Source organism: Macaca mulatta, chromosome 1 (assembly GCF_049350105.2).
Source record: "Macaca mulatta isolate MMU2019108-1 chromosome 1, T2T-MMU8v2.0, whole genome shotgun sequence".
Classification (NCBI taxonomy): Eukaryota; Metazoa; Chordata; class Mammalia; order Primates; family Cercopithecidae; genus Macaca; species Macaca mulatta.
The window spans coordinates 160,633,427-160,650,558 of record NC_133406.1 but is presented as its reverse complement, the minus strand read 5'-3'; positions in this window follow the sequence as shown (position 1 = coordinate 160,650,558).

The following is a 17,132-nucleotide window of genomic DNA, read 5'->3' as shown; positions in this document are numbered from 1 at the left end:
GAACTCAAGGATTCTAACTCCCGGCTTCAGAAGCAGACATTGAGCCTCAAATCTGGCAATATTGCCCTGAGTGAGAGTCTTATCTCCTGTAGAGAAAGAGCTGAAATTGTGGAAAAATAGATACAAGTTCTTATCATGTGAGTGGCTGAACTGCAACAAAAAGTGCATTCACAGCCTCGTCAGGTGTCTACATTAAAGTGAGGGCATTGATTGGAAAATAATGTGACCCTGCTACTTGGAACGGGGATGTGTGGGAGGACCCTGATGAAGCTGCAAACACTGAGCTTATAAATGATGATGAACCTTTTTTGGCCAGAAAAACAGCTTCCCCATCCCTAGTAGTGACAACATTCCCTCCCCGACCCATGCTGCAATCAGTTTTTCCACCTTTTTCTGAAGAGATAAATCCTGCAGTGCCTGAGGCAACAGTGCTGGTCTCCCCTGAGGCAGTTGCCAGGCAGATAATGTTGATTCTCCGTAGGAGCCACCCCCAACACACCTGTTTGCTTCTAGATCTATAACTAAAGTCTCAGCAGGCCCCTAGAGGTGAGGTTGAGTGTGACTTATGAAGAGGTACCCTACACTTAAAAAGAACTGCTTGAGTTTTCTAATTTATATAAGCAGCAATCTGGAGAGCAGACATGGGAATGGATATTAAGTGTGTGGGATAATGGTGAAAGGAACATAGAGTTGGGTCAGGCTGAATTTGTTGATTTGAACCTGCTAAATAGCGATTCTGCATTTAATGTTGCAGCTCAGGGAGTTAAAAAAGGTTCTACTAGTTTATTTGCTTGATTAATTGAAATATGGATTAAAAGATGACTCACTGTGAGTGAGCTGGAAATGCCTGATCTCCCCTGGTTTAATGTAAAAGAAGGAACCTGAAGGCTTAGGGAGATTTGGGTGGTAGAGTGGATTAGTCACGTTAGACCTACTCATCCCAGCTGGGAGGGTCCCAAAGATATAACCTTGACCAATGTTTTGCAAAATAGATTTGCGAGGGCAGCACTTGCATTTTTGAAGAGCCTTGTAATTGCTCTTCTCTATATGTCAGATATAACAGTGAGAACTGCTGTCACTCAACTACAAAATTTAAATATAATGGAAGTAATTGGATCCTGAGGTGGCAGGGGCCAAGTGGTAGCACTCAACCATCAGAGGCAAGGTGTACGTAGCTACCATAATGGACAGCAGAGGCAAAGCAATCAGAATAGTCTGATTCATATAGAGCTCTGGCACAGGTTAATCACAGTGTTTTCAGAAGTGAAATTGACAGGAAGCCTACTGCCTTTCTACTTAATTTATATAAGCAGAAAACTTCCAGGTCGAATGGATGAAAGATTAATTTGAATTATAAAAACAGAGAATCATGGCACCTCAATCAATTTCCAGACTTAAGCCAGTTTACAGACCCAGAACCCCTTGAATAAAGGGGTGGCTCGGTCCCCTTGAAAAAGGACCCCACTACACTACTGACAATTTATGCTATTAATCTTTCTCCCTTCCTTCTCCAAGGAGACTTCCGACCTTTTACCAAGGTAACTGTGCATTGTAAAAACGGAGATTATCAGACATTTCGGGGACTACTAGACACTGGTTCTGAACTGATGTTGATTCCAGGGGACCCAAAACCTCACTTTGGTACTCCAGTTAAAGTAGGATGCCATTAGAGCTGCCTCTACCTAGAAAAGTAGTATGTCAAAAACAATATTGCATCCCTGGAGGGATTAAGGAGATTAGTGCCACCATTAAGTACTTGAAAGATGCAGGGATGGTTATTCCCATTACATCCAGATTCAGCTCTCCTATTTAGCCTGTGCAGAAGACAGGTAGATCTTGGAGAATGATGGCGGATTATCCTAAACTTAACCAAGTGGTGACTCCAATTGCTGCTGCTGTACCAGATGTAGTTTCATCACTGGAGCAAATTAACACATCTCCTGGTACCTGGTATGCAGCCATTAATTTGACAAATGCCTTTTTTTCCATTTCTGTCCATAATGCCCACCAGAAGCAATTTGCCTTCAGTTGGCAAGGCCAGCAGTATACCTTTACTATCCTACCTCAGGGTTATATCAACTCTGTAGCTTTGTGTCATAATCTTATTTGGAGAGATCTTGATCCCTTTTCACTTCTGCAAGGTATCACATTGGTCCATTACATTGATGACATTATGCTGATTGGATCTAATGAGCAAGAAGTAGCAAACACATTGGTCTTACTGGTGAGGCATTTGCATGCCAGAGGATGGAAAATAAATTTGACTAAAATTCAGAAAACTTCTACCTCAGTAAAATTTCTAGGGGTCCAGTGGTGTGGGGCCAGTTGAGATATTCCTTCCAAGGTGAAGGATAACTTGCTGCATGCGGCCCCTCCTACAACCAAGAAAAAGGCACAAAATCTATTTGGATTTTGGAGGCAACACATTCTTTATTTCGGTGTGTTACTCCAGTCCATTTATTGAGTGACCCAAAAGGCTGCCAGTTTTGAGTGGGATCCAGAACAGGAGAAGGCTCTGCAGCAGGTCCAGACCACTGTAAAAGTTGCTCTGCCACTTGGGCCCTATGAAACAGCAGATCCAATGGTGCTTGAGGTGTTAGTGGCAGATAGGGATGTTGTTTGGACCCTTTGACATGCCCTCATAGGTGAATCACATCAGAGACCTCTAGTATTTTGGAGCAAGGCCCTGCCATCTTCTGCAGATAACTACTCTTCTTTTGAGACAGCCCTTGGCCTATTACTGGGCTTTGGTGGAAGCTGAACATTTGGCTATGGGTCATCAAATCACCATTCCACCTGAATTGCCTATCATGAACTGGGTGCTTTCTGACCCATCTAGCTATAAAGTGGGTCATGCACAGCAGCATTTCATGACAAATGGAAGTGGTATATATGTGATCAGACTCGAGCATGTCCTGAAGGCACAAGTAAGTTACACGAGGAAGTGGCTCAAATGCCCATAGTCTCCACTTCTGCCACCCTTCCTTCACTCCCCCAACCAGCACCGATGGCCTCATGGAGAGTTGACAGAGGAAGTTGACAGTTGACAGAGGAAGAGAAGACTAAGGCCTGGTTCACAGATGGTTCTGCACAATATGCAGGCACCACCCAAAAATGGACAGCTGCAGCACTACAGCCCTTTCTAGGACATCCCTGAAGGACAGTAGTGAAGGGAAATCTTCTCAGTGGATAGAACATTGAGCAGTGCACTGTTTGTTCACTTTGCATGGAAGGAGAAATGGCCAGATGTGCAATTATATACTCATTCATGGGCTGTAGCCAATGGTTTGGCTGGATGGTCAGAACTTGAAAGAACCATGATTGGAAAATTGGTGACAAAGAAATGTGAAGAAGAGGTATGTGGATAGACATCTCTGAGTAGTCAAAAACTGAAAATATTTGTATCCAATGTGAGTGCTCAACCAATGGGTGACCTCAGCAGAAGAGGAATTTAATAATAAAGTGTATAGGATGACCCATTCTATGGACATAACTAAGTCTCTTTCCCCATCCACCCCTGTCATTGCCCAATGGTCCCATGAACAAAGTGGCCATGGTGGCAGGGATGAAGATTACACATGGGCTCAGCAAATGGACTTCCACTTACCAAGGCTGACCTGGCTATGGCCACTGCTGAGTGCCCAGTTTGCCAGCAGCAGAGACCAACACTGAGCCCTTGATATGACATCATTTCTCGAGGTGATGAACCAGCCACCTGGTGGCAGGTTGATTATATTGGACCTCTTCTGTCATGGAAAGGGCAGAGGTTTGTCTCCAAGGAATAAACACTTACTCCAGATATGTGTTTGCCTATCTTGCACGCAATGCTTCTGCCAAGACCGCCTTCCATGGACTCACGGAATGCCTTATCCACCATCATCATATTCCACACAGCATTGCCTCTGACAAAAGCACTCACTTTATGGCTAAAGAAGTGTGGCAGTGGGCTCATGCTCATGGACTTCACTGGTCTTACCATGTTCCCCATCATCCTGAAGCAGCTGGATTGATAGAACAGTGGAATGGCCTTTGGAAGTCACAATTACAATGCCAACTAGGTGACAATATTTGTAGGGCTGGGGCAAAGTTCTCCAGAAAGCCATATATGTTCTGAATCAGCATCCAATATATGGTACTATTTTTCCCATAGCCAGGATTCCCAGGTCCAGAAATCAAGTGGTGGAAGTGGAAGTGGCACTACTCACCATCACCACTAGTGATCCACTAGCAACATTTTTGCTTCCTGTTCTCATGACATTACATTCTGCTGGCCTAACAGTCTTAGTTCCCAAGGGAGGAATGCTACCACCAGGAGACACAGCAATGATTCCATTAAACTAGATGTTAAGATTGCCACCTGGACACTTTGGGGTCCTCCTAGGTTTAAGTCAACAGGCTAAGAAGGGAGTTACAGTGTTGACTGGAGTGATTGACCCAGACTATAAAGATGAAATCAGTCTACTACTACACAATGGATGTAAGGAAGAGTATGCACTATGCATGGAATACACGAGCTCCATTAGGACATCTTTTAGTATTACCATGCCCTGTGATTAAGGTCAATGGTAAACTACAACAACCCAAATTAGACAGGAATACAAATGGCCCAGACCTTTCAGGAATGAAGGTTTGGGTCACCTCCATCAGAAAAAAGAAAAAGGAAAAAAAAGAAAACAACATGACCTGCTGAGGTGCTTACTGAAGACAAAGGGAATACAGAATGGGTAGTAAAGAAGGTAGTCATCAATACCAGCTATGACCATGTAACCAGTTGCAGAAACAAGGACTGTAACTGTCATGAGTATTTCCACCTTCTTTTGTTAAAAACATGTTTGTGCATGTATACACTAGTACTAAGAAAGTATTTTCATTTTATTTCCTTTCTCCTTTATCAGGTGATGTAAGATTTATTGACTTCATATCAGCATTTAAGTATTGTTAACTTTATGTAATAGCTTTTGGGTTGGGAATTGGTGCATTTCAAGTTGTACGAAGGATAGTTGTATTATGTTAGGCATAATTATGACCTTATTGTCTGTATTTGAAGATTATGTATGATCTTAGGAGATGTGTATGGGTTCAATTTAATAAGGGGTGGACTTGTGATGGTTAATATTGAGTGTCAACTTGGTTGAATTGAAGGATGCAAAGTATTGATCCTGGGTGTGTCTGTGTGGGTGTTGCCAAAAGGGATTGACATTTGAGTCAGTGGGCTGGGAAAGGCAGAGCCACCCTTAATCTGTGTGGACACAATCTAATCAGCTGCCAGCATGGCCAGGATATAAAGCAGGCAGAAAAACATGAAAAGGCTAGACTGGCTTGGCCTCCCAGCCTACATCTTTCTCCAGTGGTGGATGCTTCTTGCCCTGGAGCATCAGACTCCTAAGTTCTTCAGCTCTGGGACTCAGACTGACTTCCTTGCTCCTCTGCTCGTAGAAGGCCTAGTGTGGGACCTTGCGATCGTATGAGTTAATATTCCTTAATAAATTCCCCCTTATATGTATACCTATCCTATTAGTTCTGTTCCTCTAGAGAATCCTGAATAATACAAATGTCTTCTTTCTTCTTTCTTTCTTCCTTTCCTTCTTTCCCTTCCTTCCTTCCTCTGCCTCCCTCCCTCCCTCCCTCCCTCCCTCCCTCCCTCCCTCCCTCCCTTTCTTTCTTTCTTTCTCTTTTTCTTTCCCTTCCTTCCTTTCTCTCTCTCTCTCTTTCTCTTTCTTTCTTTCTTTCTTTCCCTCCCTCCCTCCCCTTCCTTCTTTCTTTCTTTCTTTCTTTCTTTCTTTCTTTCTTTCTTTCTTTCTTTCTTTCTTTCTTTCTTTCTTTCTTTCTTTCTTTCTTTCTTGTCTCTCTCTCTCTCTCTCTCTCTCTCTCTCTCTCTCTCTCTCTCTTCCCTTTCCCTTTCCCTTTCCTTCTTTTTTGTCTTGCTCTGTCACCCAAGCTGGAGAGCACTGGCATCACCACAGCTTACTGCAGTCTCAACTTCCCAGGTTCAAGCAATCCTCCCACCTCATCCTCCTGAGTAGCTGGGACTACAGGCATGTGCCACCATGCCCCGCTAACTTTTTTTTTTTTTTGAGACGGAGTCTCGCTCTGTCGCCCAGGCTGGAGTGCAGTGGCCGGATCTCAGCTCACTGCAAGCTCCGCCTCCCGGGTTCACGCCATTCTCCTGCCTCAGCCTCCCGAGTAGCTGGGACTACAGGCGCCCGCCACTGCGCCCAGCTAGTTTTTGTTTTGTTTTGTTTTGTATTTTTAGTAGAGACGGGGTTTCACTGTGTTAGCCAGGATGGTCTCGATCTCCTGACCTCGTGATCCGCCCGTCTCGGCCTCCCAAAGTGCTGGGATTTACAGGCTTGGGCCACCGCGCCCGGCCCTAACTTTTGTATATTTTGTAGAGACGGGGTTTCTGCCATGTTGCCCATGCCGGTCTGGAACTATTTGGCTCAAGCAATTCACCTGCCTCAGCCTCCCAAAGTGCTGGGATTACAGGAATGCACCACTGTGCCTGGCCAACTTAAATGTTTTCAGTGTTTTCAACATTGAATGTTTTCAACACTGCTTTTAGAATATGAGAACATTCAAATGATCCATGGAATCTTCTATGCCCAAGCCTTCGTTTACCTCTTAAGATCTATCTCCTCCACAGTTTTCTCAGATTTTCCTTGCAATAACACTGACTTTTCTTTTTGTTCCTAATACTGGGAATTCATTTCCACATCTCCTCTGCCCTGAAGGCTCTGAAAATCCTTTTAAACACATTTGTCATCTACTCATGCTTTAGTTTTTAGCACAGACAATACTCTTTCAAAGAAACTTTAGCTGAATCCCAAGGCACAAGCAGATATTTATGTTATACTCCTGTATAACTTCTTCTAATATTCCTTACTATCATTAATTACAGTTAGAAATTAGATTTTTTGTGTGTGATTTTTAAATGTTGTTTCACTTATTAGATTTTAAACTACATACAGGGAAGAACCAGAGTCCTTTGGGTGATAATTGTCATTCATAAGATGCCAAAAAGGATGTCATACATAAAACCTCATTTATATCAAGTAGATAAAATACATAATATTTATTGAACATTTAATATGTGACAATAACTTTTTTTTTTTTTTTTTTTTTTTTTTGAGATGGTGTCTTGCTCTGTGATCTGGGCTGGAGTGCAATCGACCAATCTTTGCTCACTGAAACCTCGATCTCCCGGGTTCAAGTGATTCTCCTGCCTCAGCCTCCTGAGTAGCTGGGATTATAGGTCCATGCCACCACACCTGGTTAATCTTTGTATTTTCAGTGGAGACAGAATTTCACCATGTTGGTCAGGCTGGTCTCGAACTTCTGACCTGTAACAAGAACTTTTATAATTATGTAAGATACAGTAGTAAATTGTGGTTTGTAATGTCGTGAACATTATATTTTTGTAGGAGAGAAAATACCATAGAGTAATTAGACTTTCTGGTTCTGAGGCCACAGTGTCTGGATATCTTCCTGGCTCTGCAACTGATAAACTTGAAGACCAAGATTTTTAATATCTTTCAGTCTGACACAAAGTAAGGTACTCAATGGGGATCAGTTATTATATATATTTCTAATGTGTGCAAAGTGCCTAAGCCATGGAGGTAGGTGGCTATAAGCAGTTAAAATTCTTCCTGTTCTTCAACAAAAAAGTAATCATTGAGAAATTAACGTGAGAATTAAACTAAATGTCTACCCTTTCCCATGTGTCCTTTTTTCTTTAGAGTTCACTCTGCTGAGGTCACACTTTGCCTAGGATAAAATACTCAAATTATAAAAGTTGTCCCATGTCTTTTGCTATCAAAAATCTTCCAAAAATTGTGGATAAACTCTTTTGTTAATTTTAAGTAATAAAACTCCTGGGATCTAGTTTAAAACTAAAGTTGGAAATTTTTAAGTAATTGTTATATAGAAGTTGATCCATCAAAGAACATTGAGTTGAAAAAATATATATCCATACATTATTTTAAGCATCTGTTGTATTCTTAAAGCTAAGGATAAAAAGACGAACAAACTTCTCATCTTCAATTTTTTCCTTCTGTCAAGAAAAGACTAGTTTTAAAATATGTCTGTATTTATATAGAAACAAAACTAGATTTACTACAAACAATGTACAATTTAGATAGTGCACGATGAGGTTTAAATTCTTCTGATAATTAAAAAATGCCATATGTAAAGCACTTATGAGAGAGTTTTGCACAGAGAAGGTGCTCAACAAATGTAAATCCTCTGATTTAGAAAGTATTCATTGAGTGTTTATTATATGTTCCCAGAATTGTTTTTGCTTTTCCTTTTCTTTTAAGACAGGATCTTGCTCTATCACCCAGGCTGGAGTTCAGGGGTGTGATTGTAGCTCACTGTAGCCTTAAACTCCTGAGCGCAAGCAATCTTCCAGCCTCAGCCTTCAGAGTAGCTAGGACTGTAGGAATGTGCCACCATGCTTGGCTAATTGAAAAAAAAAAAAAAATTTATGGACAGGGTGTCACTATGTTACACAGGCTGGTCTGGAACTCCTGGCCTCAAGCAATACTTTCACCTTTGTCTCCCAAACTATGACGATTGCAGATGTGAGCCACTGGGCCAGGTGTATAAGAGAGCTATGGCTTATGCTTTATACTTCAAAGATAAAGAAGGCTAGGCTTTATGGAAGAGGAATTTACAAATAAACCATGTTTCAAAAAAGAAGAGGAGGAAAGAGGATGAAGAGGAGGAGGAAGAAGAGAAGTGGGAGGAGGAGGGAGTGGGGAGGACGAAGAAGAAAGAAAATAAGTGTGGGATGCTGTGAGAGATTATGAATTTACATAATACATTCTAGCCATAAGTTGCTAAACAATGTTTTAATAAAAGAGCTCAGGATATACAATAGCAAGGAAGCCAAATGTAAAGTAAATCAAGGATGAGGTAGTCAAAAGGGTCGAGTTTTGCCGAACAAAGTTTAAAAGAAAATCATTGAGGAGGTGAGGTTAATCACAAGTTACTACCAAAAATCTATTTACCTAAGCATGGGATGGAAACAGTTCACTAAATGTAGGTAATGAGAAAAAGGGTGTAATCTACAACGGTAGCTAAATTAGAGTACAATAAAGTTTATACTAGAAGTCAGGAAACAGATTTTCTTCCTAACTCTAACTAAATGGAAAAAAAAAAGCAATTTTGGAGAAAACTGACTTAGTAGCCATTTGTTCCATGAAACTAGAAAAGCAGAAATTTCTCCTAAACTCTTGTCATCCATCTCCATGTGAAAGGTTTAAAGCAAAAGAAATGAAAATAACAATGTACTGTTGAATGTGAATTGGTGTTTCTAGGGGACTGGATTAGACCATCAGTTTAGGTTTCAGATCAAAGAAGGCCTCCTTTTCTACTTCAACTTCTTTTCTCATTAACCCAAGGTGAATATACTACAGGATCCCTACAATCCCCCAATATTTCCAAAACTGAAAAGTTCTTAGTATGCATGATCATTTTCCAAAGTTTGTGGCAAACTCATTCACTGTCATAAAAATGACATACTCTAAATGTTCGTAAGTTTTGGCAAATAATCACTATATGTGACCTGATAATGTATTAAACTAAGAGTCACTGGTCAAACTCCCACATTATTTGCACTTATGATTTTGTAAGGGGTAGAGGCCCCAACTCCTCAGTATGTACAGAATATTCCTCTTAAAATATCAAAAACTCTGAAACCAGAAATTATTTTTTCTTGAGTCTCCTCTCACCTGTGATGTTGAACTACACTGGTAACTTCAGCAAGAATGGGACAGAGAGAGCAAAACTGCATTGTTCCTTCAAAAGACTTGGTTATGAATAAACTTAATAGTCATGCTATGTGTATGGGGGTTGTGGGGAAGAAGGGAGAGTGACAGAAGATCATTCCTTGTAGGAATAGGCAATGACCCTTGCATTTCAGAAGAGAGAGAAATAAGAGACAGCATTAATTTTGTGTGTCTCTTTAAATTTCTATCCTTGATTACTATCAGTTTACAATCCTTCCTGTTGTGCAGGAGTAAAGAAATGAGTGCAAGAAAATGCCTTAAGAGCTTTCCTGCTTTGGATGCTGACACTAACTTAATATGTGGTTAAGATACCAAGGCCCAAAGAAGTTAAATTTCCCGATGTCTTGAAGAGAAACTCTTCAATGTTTGTGATAGTTTAATATCATGATACACGGAAAAACACTTGAAAACGTAAAGCCTTATAAAAATTAAGAGTATGATTATTATTGTTGAAGAAAAATAGTTGCTTAATCAAATACCAGTTGAGATCTCTAATCTAAAAATCTGAAATGTTCCAAAGTCTGAAATGTTTTGAGCACTGACATGATGCCACAAGTAGAAAATTCCATAGCTGATCTCACATGACAGGTTGCAGCCAAAATGCAGGTGCACAACATACATTTTATTCAGTATACCCATGGGAAAACACTCTCTCCTAGTCCCTTTCAGCTGTGATGTATCTTTTCTGCACATGCCTAGATTCCCCCATGCAAGCACATCTACAAAGGGTCATAAAATGGCCCACATCCAGGCTGCTTGTGCCAGTGGCAGGTTCTCCATGATCTTCCACATGAGGCCAAGACCTACATGTGTTACTCACTGCAGTTGTTGGTTTTTTATTTGTTTCTTCTCCACTGTCCTGTGGTGTAAAAAATATTGTTGAAAATGTGTCCAAGACCTGAAGATATCCCTATGGGTAACAGTAATAAGAAAAAGAGAACGCACTTATGTTTATAGCACAAGAAGTCAAGGTGTTGGAGAAACCAGACAATGGTATGTGAAATATCTTATAGGAGATGATGGTGTTGGAATGAATAACTATATATGATCTGATAAAACAGGATAAACTGTTGGAGTTCCATGCTGAAAGTGATGAACAGAAGCTAATACAAAAAATTAAAGCTACATAAACCTAAAAATGAAGATTGTGTATTGAAAGAGTAGACCAGTCAGTATAGCAGTGAACACAAGCTCATGAAACAAGCAAAAATCTGTCACAATGAACTTAAAATTAAACGGAACTTCAAATATTCAATATTTCTGCTGGTTGAAGGAATTTAAGAATATAGATGGCATTACATTTTAAATGATTTGTGGTGATAAACCATTTGCTGATCATAAAGCAGTGGAAAAAACTGACAAGTTTGCTAAGGTCATCACTGATGAAATGTGACACCAGAAAAAATCTATAATGCTGATGACTGTAGATGAAGAGACAGCCCCTCAAAATTAAGGATGCCAAGGATAGAATAACCATGCTGGGCTATGCTAATGCAGCAGGCACACATAAGTGTAAACTAGTTGTGATGGGCAAAAACTTGCATCCTCACTCTTTTTAAGGAGTGAATTTCTTACCAGTCAATTATCGTGCTAACAAAAGGCATAGATCACTGGGGACATTTTTTTCTGGTTTCTTAAACGTTTTGTACCAACAGCTCATGCACACTGCAGGGAAGATGGACTGGATGATTACTGTAAGTTTTTTTTTTTTTTTAATTCGTTTTATTCCTTGACATTTAATTCTGCTCATCATGCAGCTGAAATTCTTATAAAAAAATAGGTGTATTTCATTTACTTTTCCCCAAATGTGACTTCATTAACTCAAACATGTGACCAGGGTATCCTTAAATCAATAAAGATTAAATGCCATCTTGAGCAGCATGCTGGCAGCAATGAACAGAGGTGTGTGTGTAGAAGACTTTTAAAAGACATTTAGCATGAAGGATGCCACATATGCTATTGCCAGTGCTTGGAACACAATGACTAAACGCATAGTTATGGATGCCTGGCACAACCTCTGGCCTGTGACTATGTTCAGTGATGATAATAAAAAAAGTAGTAATTTGAAGGATTCTGTATATCAAGTGAGAAAAAAATGATGTTTGATCTTCTTACACATGCAAATAATACACCCTCAGAATCCATCAGTAAACTGGAAGAAGTGGACATGAAGTTTTCAATGTTGATAATGAGTCTCCAGTTGTTTGTTTATTGACTGACGGTGAAATCCGTCAAGGTAATCGTGATTATAGTAATGATGAAGATGATGATGTTAAATTGCAGAGAAAGTGCTTGTGTATGACAGTGCAAATGTGTGATGGGTTCATTGAAGGACTAGATCAACCTGTCCTTCATAATAGAAAAAGAAATCATGTTCGTTTATTAAATCAAAGGCAAAAATAATTATTAACAAGGCAGATGACTCTGGAGGAAACATTAAGAAAAAGCCATCCAGCAGAATGTCTCCTCATCCCTAGAGGACCAACTTCAGGGTCCTTCAACTACTTTTGATGTTCCTTCTCACCTAACAAAATCAAACACAGTGTACAGTAGCCTTTTAATCAAATCACAGCATTGTAGGTAGATACTGAAAACCTGTGTTGTTTGTTGTTGTGGTTGTTTAACAGCTGATACAGGTATTCTGGTGATGCCACTGTGCTGCTTAGTTACTCTGAACACTTTACTTTTTTACTCTATTAATGATATGTCTTTTTTTTAACTGTTAAGTACTTATGTCTGAATAAGTATAAGAAAATGATTGCTTGTCAGTAGCATGTAAATTTAGAGTTAGGAATTACAGTGATGTCAAACATCCACATGTCATTCACATGGATGGCTGAGAAAGTGACACCTTTGCTTTCTGATGGCTCAATGTACACAAACTTTGTTTCAAGCACACAATTATTTACAGTATTATATAAGGCCTGGGCATGATGGCTCATGCCTGTAATCCCAGCACTTTGGGAGGCTGAGGTGGGTGGATCACTTGAGGTCAGGCATTCGAGATTACCCTGGCCAACATGGTGAAACCCTGTATCTATTAAAAATAAAAAAAAATTAGCCAGACATGGTGGCAAGTGCCTGTAACCCCAGCTACATGGGAGGCTGAGGCAGGAGAATCACTTGAACTGGGAGACGGAGGTTGCAATGAGCCAAGATCACGGCACTGCACTTCAGCCTGGGAGACAGAGCAAGATTCCATCTCAAAATAAATAAAATAAGATAAAATAAATAAAATATTATACAAAATTACCTTCATGTTATGTAAGATTTATATAAAACATGAATAAATTTTGTGTTTAAATTGGGTCTTTATCCCTGAGATATTTTATTATGTATATGCAACTATTCCAATATTCAAAAAAATCAAAAATCAGAAACACTTCTAGTCCTAACCATTTCAGGTAAGCGACAATCTGTATACATTTATGAAGCTAACTTCATAACATACATTTATGTTAGCTTCATAATGTTAGCTTCATAAATGTAACTTTGCTGCAGCCGCTAAAATATTAATTTTCTCAAATAAATCACGATAAATATATGCAGACTGAAGTATTGTTTTGAATATTAGGGGAGTTAAGTGTTAATAAAACAATATAGGCTGGGCGAGGTGGCTCATGCCTGTAATCCCAGCACTTTGGGAGACCCAGGGCGGTGGATCACCTGAGATCAGGAGTTCAAAACCAGCCTGGCCAACGTGGTGAAACCCTGTTTCTGCTAAAAATACAAAAAATTGGCTGGGCGCGGTGGCAGGCGCCTGGAGTCCCAGCTACTCGGGAGGCTGAGGCAGGAGAATGGCGTGAACCCGGGAGGCGGAGCCTGCTCTGCCCTCCAGCCTGGGCGGCAGAGCAAGACTCCCTCTCAAAAACAAAACAAAACAAAACAAAACAAAAAAATTTGCGTGCGCCTGTAATCCCAGCTACTCAGGAGGCTGAGACAGGAGAATCTCTTGAACCCGGGAGGTGAAGGTTGCAGTGAGCTGAGATCTTGCCATTGCTTTCCAGCTTGGGCAACAAGAGCAAAATTCCAACTTAAAGAAAAAAAAAAATATATATATATATACAATATATATATTGATATATTGAATACCACACATCAATATATATATTTTGATTATCTAATCATCTCTAATCATCAATTTTTTTTATCATCTTTGATTATCCGATTAGTCTCTAGTCAGAGAATCAATATATATATAGATAGATAGATAGATGGGCAATCTAGCATAGAAAAAAGAAAAAAAGAGCACTTTTACTAAATTATTCAAAATAAAAGATTTTTTTAAAATTTGAAGTTATTTTGATTTAGATGAGATAAGGATAAGACATAAGTAGATAGATGTTTATAGTAGAACAAAGTTAATACAATTAAATACAGTAAAATAATAAAAGAGGATTCATTTTAAAATGTACCCCAATGATTAAACTCAAACATCTGTACCTATGGCTCAATCAACTGGAGAAATATGGTCTAAAATGGACTCAAAGTACTGATATAGTAGGACAGTAGGTATAGTGGTCATATGTGGGCACTATATCTATGGTAGGATATTATAAGGGAGTTAATATTATGTGTCTTTATGACAAGAAATAGCTATTAAAATAATCTGCATATTAAAAGAACAACTCCAGCAAACATATTTATTAATTCAATACAAGAACAGATATTCAACAGCAAATTCAAATACAACTAAAGAGTTGTATTTACCTTAGAGACTCCCAAAGAATAATAGTTTTAAATGCTGACTATGTGCTAGACAGAATACTAAATGCTTGCATTCATATTATCTTCATAACAAGACTGTAGTTGTGACATCTCAAATCTTATTTTTATTAATGAAAAATAAAGCTCATAGAAGTTCAGAAATTCATCCAGAGTCATAAAGCTAATAACTGATAAAAGTAGGGACTCAAAATGCCTTAATAATTCCTACATTTATACAATTATCACATACCATCTGTTGTGGGGTTGATTCTACTTACTGTGATAGACTTTAATGAGGCAGTGTTGTGATCAAGGCTTATGATCTCAAGTCAGCCTGTCTAGTTTCAGCCCTGGATCTGCTGCTACTTAGTGTGTAATCTTGGGCAAGTTGCTCAACTTTCCTAAGGGTTATAATTTTCATCTATAGAATAGAAGTATAAATAATATTTCCCTGTAGTCATCTGTGTACTAGAGTGCATTTTAAGGAAGAAAAAGGCAGCAGAGAGAAAACTGAGTTGTTTTAATCCTTAAGGATTAATTGCAATGATACGTTTTATGAAAAATTTAAAAACAAAAATAAAGAAAAAAATGCTTACCATAATTACTGTTAATAGTTTGAATACAAGTTTACTTTTATTATAAATGTTATCAACTGCCACCATGTTACCAGTTTTTATAACATTGTTAAAGAAGGTACTATCAAAAGGAAAGTTAAAAAAGCCAAGGCGGAAATCCAGAGACACCTATACTTAGCTGAATGGAGGAGAAAGAGAGGCCAGAGAATCAATAATTAGAGGGGGATGATGAGAGTTTTAAGTAGACATTGACATGGAAGTTAAAGGAAGCCAGGCATGAGTCAGTGTAATAAATACTGCAGTGGGCCTGAGGAAGACACAAAGCAAAAAGAGGCACTGGGTAAGTGAAACACACATAGGTTTGTGTAAGCCTGACCTAGTCCAACATAGGAGAATTTATAGAGCAGATCTGGAGTTCTCACCCATTTTGTGTGGTCTATTTTGTTGTGATTTAAATCTAAATATTTTCATAACAATGGCAGAATGCTAATAGTTAATATGTAAGAATATATGAAAGCACTGGCTCATAATTATGTTAGGAATATGATTAAAATAAAATTATTGTTTATTTGATTTAAATAATAGGTTTTTAAAAACTCTTTATCAGCATTTGTCAATGGTGACGACGTTATTATTTACCACCACCTATCTCAAAGCTCTCAGCCTCATGAGATGTTTTTCTTCTAGATCCTTATGTTTTTCATCCTCTTTCTTTAGGATCTTTGCATTTGCTATCACCTCTGTTGGGAATCTTCTTTTTCATGTAACCTATTCATCTTTTCAATCTTTAAAGCTCAACTCATATGTCACTTTCTAAAAAAAAAAATTAGGATATAACTCTCTATACTTGGTATTTTTTCCCTGATACATGCTCATACTGTTCTATATATTCATTTGTGGTAGAAATTTGTAATTAAAATGTAAAATCTATAATTCTTTTAGTGCCTTCATCACAACTAGAATACAAACTTGACAAGTATATAAATAATGACTGTCATATTCTTCCACATAATATCCAGTTCCTTGCACATACTAAAATCTGTAGAGAAATGAACAAACAAAAATTTCCCATGGGCTGTAGATTTTTTCAACACACTTACCTCTCTAGGATATAGCATCATGTGTATTATATAGCAGCTAATACATGATGGTTGAATTTTTCCATAAATGAATGAGTCATACTTCTTAAATCTTTAACATTCCATAGTTACATATAGTAACATTGAGTAGCTGATACTCTGCCAGACACTGTAAATTAAATCTATACCCTACAGGAGTTTATAATCTAGCTGAGCAAAGCATAAAACCCCATGTGGTACAAAACAAATGATCAAAATAAAAAGAAAGTAAAGAAAATAAATTACATTTAAGCACTTACAAGGTTAAAACCTTCTAGTTATTTTGTCTTTGAGCACGATACATTTTTCCAAAGAAGCTATCAAAATATCTCTATAGGTGAGTATGCTAAGGTATAGGAGCATGCTGCTCTTGAATCTCTTAGCCTGGAGTCAGGTCAGGAATACCAGCTGTGATAAATTGTAAAGTAAGTATGTACAATTTGACAAGCCAGGCAAGAATTTGCTTGTTGGAGTGTTCTAAATCTTTTGTTCTTATTTTTGTCCCTCAAAATTTTCAAAGGTAGCCAAACAGCAGGCAAGATGAGGCATAGGGAGTGTAGCAATGGCAGAGTACTGCATATTTGTTTTCCACTTGGTGGGTGCATTATTCACAACACTATTTTTCTGATCATCAATTTGCATTGCATTGTTCCCTCTCATATTTATGAATACTGTTTTCTCCCTTTGTAGTCATGCCCAGCTTCTCTGTCACTTCCCGTATCCGTAAGTTAATACAATATAGTACACAGTGAAGTAGATACAATTACTGTGTCCACAAAGAGACAATGAACCAGTTGAGTCAGTTCTAGAACAATGATAACCAATGGATTTTAGATGCAAGGAGGAACATAGGAGCCACAGTAGGCTAGAAGAACATTGCAAAAATAATTGAGCAGAGGGTCTCTTTAGGGATAGACTTGAAAGCCAACAGCCACAACAGATGA